Here is a 6561-nt window from a genome sequence, read left to right on the forward strand (position 1 = left end):
TGTACTCCACAGCTCACTTATGCTCGTAAAGCTCTTGGAGCCGTAGCCGAAACCCAACAGGAAGTTCACCATTTTGAATTTAAGACTCAATTTTGGCCCTGTTTCTTATGCTATTTTAGGATGTTATGTTCCAACCAACTACTAGGGATTCAATTTGATCAATTTTGTTTCTCAATCTCATCCAAAGACCTTGGTGATGCTAAGCTTGGTGAAGCGTTTGCAGCTTCGTTAACGGGCGTGTCTGTGGCGGCTTGGAGAATGCCATTTATCCGCCATAGCGTTGGAAGTTATCAGAACTCACGTCTTTGTGAGTTTGGCATGGTTGATAAACCTCCAGGGCTGAGACATCTACATGCTGAAAGGACATCGCCACCATAGCTCCGCCCAGTGCCTACAGACTAAAGCCTTTTGTGATTTAAAAATTCTGATACATGTGACCTTTTCATCATGGGTTTACATTCTAACAGGACTAAAAGACTTGGAACAACAAAAAAATCCAGTGGCACTGAAGCGACTCACAAAATGATGGCAAGAGGAAGAATTAGTGCAAATTACCAAAAATGAGATGTGCAAAAATTAGGCTTGAAACAGGCGTAATACACTGTCAACCCAAGACTACAGAGGTCCTGAGTTTGAATTCAGAGCCCTTGTATGTGCAGCTTGTATTTCATCCTTTTACTTAATTATGTTTAATTCTCCTGTCACTGTAATTGTAATTGTAAAAAAAAACAAAACAAAAACGAGAGGGTTTATGGATGTTGTTTAGAACAGCATGCACATGGTGGGTTTGAGAGAAGGGGCATGCTCCTTATTCGTTGTAGTCAACCTGGAAGTGAGCAGTGGAAAGAAGATCAGATGGATTCAAAGCAGGACTGAGAATGACTGAAAATACAAGAAAGATTCAAAGAGACCTCAAACTGATGCAAATCAGCTAAACAAAGACAAAAATGTGCATCAGAAAGACACAAAATGTAGAAGTCTGGATCTCAGGAGGGAAGCGGTGTCGATTTGGAGCATCAAATAGCAGCTTTCACTGAATTGAAAGACCTGAGCCCCTGATATTAGATGCTCAGTGTATTGAAATGAATCAGTAATCATATTTATTACACTCTGGTACGGGTTAATACTGCAGAGCATCTTTAAATGTCACGTGTAAAACACATTATTTACACAGTATTCGCGCGCTGGTTCCCATACTCGAACCCGGTTCTTTTCCTGTTTCCATACTGGAATAAGGAACAGAAACATTGACGCGTTCTCCCTTTTACCTCTGATTCTCATTTTCCTCGGAGCCTGAACTGCTGGAATGGAGAGAATAAAGCCAGATTATGATAGGGGTGAAGTGATGAGTCTTTTTATAGAAAGAATGTGGAGGACTGCTCACTTTTGTAAAGCTGTTTATGTAATAGCAGACAGCACCGTTCCACATGAAAGCCCTGTTACGGCATCACATCTCCGCACACCGTGGCTTCACTTCGCCATACGTGAAAACTCTTTGTGCAGGTTTCCTCTTATTCTCTGCTGCAAATGAACAAAAAATGTCAGACCTTCTGTGGATGGATTTTATATCCCTCGGGCCATGTTTGACCAGACCACATTAGTGACTTCACCTTCTTTGCCTTTACACAGATGGCTGCTTTTTAATTTTAGGCCATAAGAAAACAAAAGAGGGACCATCTGTGGGGTCACCCACGGGAGTCAAAAGGGATGATTGAGCCCTCGGGTCCGGCTTTACTGCTCAGTCAGTAACCGGAGCTAGAAAATCCTCGTCATCTGTAGCTCAGGAGGCCAAAAGGTGTGAGACGATTAATCGGAGTGGAAAGGAAAAATAAATCAACCTTCGCTTTTTGTGAATGTGACCTGCTTCAGCCTGAAAAGGTTAATTAAACCAATCCAAACCTTTTTGCCTCAGACCTGTGACAAGTAGCGAAAGCAGTCGTGGAGGGCAACTACATATTTATTAACTCAAAGCCTTTTGCTTCTCAAGTTAATGCAATATAAGAAACTTTCTGCTTCTTCCTCACTGCATAAGAAAGGCAAATGCTCAATTCTCACATTTCTCACACAGCTTTAGTTATTTTTAATATTTCAACACTGACTGACCCTATGAGATCTAACCCTAACTGGAGCACTCAGCTTTAAACATAAGTATTAGACCTAGCCTAAAACTCACTGAAAATCTAGAGAAGCTCCACTTCACCTTCAGGTTATTTACACTGTTAAAAAAACAACAAAACAAAACTAAATCCTTAAAAATAAATTCAGAAAATTAAGTCATTTTGTCCTGATTTCCAGGACTTAGTAGAATTTCCCCAAACTAAAAAGGGTCAGGTATTAGGGGTTAGGGTTAAGACAACAGAGGTTGTTTTTGTGAAGATTAAATCAATACTGGCTAGTTATGACTCTTTGCCATCTTTTACAGTCCTGACTTGTTTTACATTAAGAAATTCCCCTGAAGCTAAAACTCCCTGTTTTAAACAGAAAAGAAAGAAACAAAGTCAAAATTCAGTATTTTATTAGCACTGAGCCCTCTCATTTGTTTGGTTATTATCACTTAGATATTAGTATTAATAATTACAAAGTAAATTAATTCTTTTACTGTTGATATTTAATTAAATGTAGCTGATGAGTCACCTTTTCAGGGCTTCAAATGAAGAACTTTCAATAGCTTTGTGGTGTTTTGTTGGCCTGGTTTATACATGGTGGTGTTGCTTCAGTAGAGGACCTTAGTCCTCCTCACCACTGCTTAAGTCACTTGTATGTAGGGGACTGAAAAGTGTCAGTTTTTTCCTTTTGAAATGTAGTGAAACAGAAGTGTAGTGATCGTCTGGCTCTCAACCACGATACAATACAATAAAAACTAACTAGACTTTTGAAATAAACAAACTGATTGAAGGTACACTGCTCAAATAATTAAGGGACTACTTGGTCATCACAGTGTAACACAGAGCCAGTTAAACTTCAGGGATATTTATCTGCCCAATCAGGAATCAGAAACCGCTGTGAACCTGTCTCAGCTGAGCAAACCCAAGGCGGTGCCACAGACCAATTCTCTCTTCTTATTCCTCCCTGGTCTCCTTGTCACTGCTGGTACCAGTGGCATGATACCTGCAGCCCATTCGGGTTGCGATGGCAGATCCATCCAGGTTTGCTTTTTCTCTCATATCACTCTCAAGAGTGTGGAGGTGATACCAGGAGATGGGTTAGACAGGGGCCATAAAAGGGCAACAACCTAGCAGCAGGAGGAACAGGAAGAGCACTGCCAGAGTTCCTGAAAATGACCTCCAGATGTCTGCTCATGTGCATGTTTCTGGCCAGAGATGGACTCCATGAGGATGACACGAGGACCCAGCGTCCCGCAGTGGGACCTACACCTCAATGCTACCATTCGTGCACCTGTTGGCATTTTGATTTCCCTGACAGTTTACTGACTCGTGTTACTTTATGACCAAGCAGTGTATATTATGCACAAAACTAAAGTATAGTAAATCCAACAGAGATGGAATGTTTTTTAGTCTTTAATGTTTTTTTGTGGTCATTTTGATTAATATGTTTATTGCAAATTGGATGTTTACATGAATGTGAGTCAGGCGTCATCAAACATATTATAATAAAGAAACAAGTAAAAGTAATACAGAAATAATTATATCAAACTCAATCAGGAAACTGAAATAAAAAATGAAATTAGAATTAAACTAATAAAAGATACAAAACTAACTAAGGGGGTTTATAGTTGTGTGATGGCTGCACTTACAGCCACACAGTGGTAATATCACCATGTTAGTGTAGAGGCTTATAAGTAACATTGCATTCACATTTCTTTCTTTAAATATAGGAATTTATTGACAGGACAATAAATAACTGGTTTTGGTTAAAATAAGATAAGATAAGATAGAACTTTATTAATCCCTCGGGTGGGTTCCTCTGGGAAATTCGACTTTTTTGGAGGTAATTCACATATCCACATAGACTGCATTCTAAAATAAGTGCGCACATTTTAGTTTACACTGTTATGTATGATTAATCTTTTGTTTTCTGAGTTACCTTAGTTGCAGCTGTTCCAGTCCCTTGATTAAGGAGCCAAGAGGTGGAAAAGGGGCGGAGCGAGGTTTAAAGGAAGGCTACAAATTGGTTCACGCCATAACTCAGGACCATGGGGGGGGAATTGGAGTTCATTATGTTTGGTTTAGTTAGGTTTTGTGTGTTTTACCCCTTCTCCTGTTTTTGTGGGCTGATCAGCCACTATTTAAGTTTCCCCTTTGTCTCGTTAAGTTAGGTCAGTTTGTTTGAATTATCAGTTGTGTTGTCAACTTTGAGTAGAGTTTTGTTAGTTTGACCTCTTTTATGGGCCCAAGATTTTGATTCTTTTTGCATGAGTTAACCAATTATGTTTTTTGGGTTAAATAAAAAATCAATTTTTGGACTTTAACCTGTGCCTAAGTTTCCTTCACTGCTCGGTCCATCACAAGTGGTGTCAGGAGTGGGATCAGCAGTTGAAGGCACAGGATTTTTTTTTTTCTCTTTTTTCCCCTCTTCACTCATCAAGCCATGCACAGAATGGGAAGGAGTGGCAGAGGAGCAAAAGGAGATTGTCAAAACCAGCCAGTTGGAGTGGTAGAGCAAGTAGAAGGAGGAGAGGAAAATGGAGCCTCTGGAGGGGTGGATAGTACTGAGAGCCAAGGTAAGGAGCTGACAATGTCAGAACTGATTTCCATGCTTCGTTCTCATATGGGTCAGCAGGAGGCCCAGGAAGCAGGAAGCTTTAGAACACTGCAACATCAGTTTCAGCTGTTGCAGGTAGAAGTGCAAGCTCGTACCTCCCCGGTCCCTGAGCCTCAAATGGAGGAACCTGAACAACCAGAGGTAGAGTCCTTTGAAGAGGAGGATCCTCCCTGTGCTGGCTCCAGTAATGAGCAAAAACATCCTCAGTCAGGTCAGTCTCGCTTTTATGAACCCAGGCTGGAAAAATTGACAGAGGATGATATTGAACATTTTTTTTTTAACAACATTTGAACGCATGGCTGTAGTTTGCCGGTGGCAAAAAATGGACTGGGTTTTTCATCTGATTCCTTTACTCACTGGCAAAGCAAGAGGTGCGTATGTTCATATGGATATGGATGACTCTCTAGACTATGACAAAATTAAAGCAGCTATCCTTCAAAAATATGACATTAATCCTGAGACATATAGACTGAGATTCCATTCACTGGAGGTAAAACCTGATGAGAATCCAAAAGAACTATATGCAAGATTGAAAGAGTTATATGAGAAGTGGGTGAAGCCAAAAGGAAAAACGGTGCATGAGGTTAGTGAAATATTAATTTTAGAACAATACTTGAGAATGCTGTCTCCTGAGTTACAGATATGGATTAAAGAACGCAATCCAAACTCTGCTGCGGCGGCTGCAGAGCTGGCTGATGTGTTTGTGGCAGCACGGAGAAAAGGACAGCCATGGAGCCACACAGCATGGAAAATGAGAGGTGGTTCAAAATCTGTCCCTCACTACCAGAAAGCAGGGGTGAGTAAACCTCCAAAGAGCCAGTCTGTCAATATGCCGTCAAGACCTCCACCCAAGACTGTGATTTGTTATTTGTGTGGGATGGAGGGCCACACAAAACCTATGTGCCCAAAGAATTCTACAAAAATAACTCAGATGTGTTTTGTGCCCCGACAAAGTGTGGAGCCTAAAGTGGAGTTTGAGAATGGTTTCAAAATGACCTTAGTTGAGGTTGATGGGAAACCATTAAAGGCCCTTGTTGACTCAGGAAGTACTCAGACTCTTGTGCACCGAGACTTTGTACCCGCAAATAAAGTTAATGTGGAGACAATCCCTGTTCGCTGCATTCATGGAGATGAGAGATCATATCCAACAGCAGATCTGTACATCAAGGTACAAGGACAAACGTATATTCTAAATATTGGTGTTGCAGAGAATCTGCCATTTCCAGTAGTGCTGGGTTGAGATCTGCCTGTGTTGTTTGACTTGCTGAATCCTAGTCATACATGCAATGTTGCAGTAGCAAGAGCTCAAGCTAAGAAGAAAGAGGAGTCCCTACACCCACTCCGTGCCTTGCCCTTCTATGATGCGGACATAGAGACTGCACCCGGGAAGTCTCGTAAGTCATGTGGACAGAGAAGGCAAGAGAAGTTTCTACATACTGCTGTTCGAGAAGCTCCTAGCACAGAGCCTGAGTTACCTTTGGGTTTCAAAATCCCTGTTAATATTATTGAAATGCAACATGACGATCCCACTCCTGACACCACTTGTGATGGACCGAGCAGTGAAGGAAACTTAGGCACAGGTTAAAGTCCAAAAAATGATTTTTTTATTTAACCCAAAAAACATAATTGGTTAACTCATGCAAAAAGAATCAAAATCTTGGGCCCATAAAAGAGGTCAAACTAACAAAACTCTACTCAAAGTTGACAACACAACTGATAATTCAAACTGACCTGACTTAACGAGACAAAGGGGAAACTTAAATAGTGGCTGATCAGCCCACAAAAACAGGAGAAGGGGTAAAACACACAAAACCTAACTAAACCAAACATAATGAACTC

This window comes from Aulonocara stuartgranti (assembly GCF_965226115.1).
Source record: "Aulonocara stuartgranti genome assembly, chromosome: 10".
NCBI lineage: Eukaryota > Metazoa > Chordata > Actinopteri > Cichliformes > Cichlidae > Aulonocara > Aulonocara stuartgranti.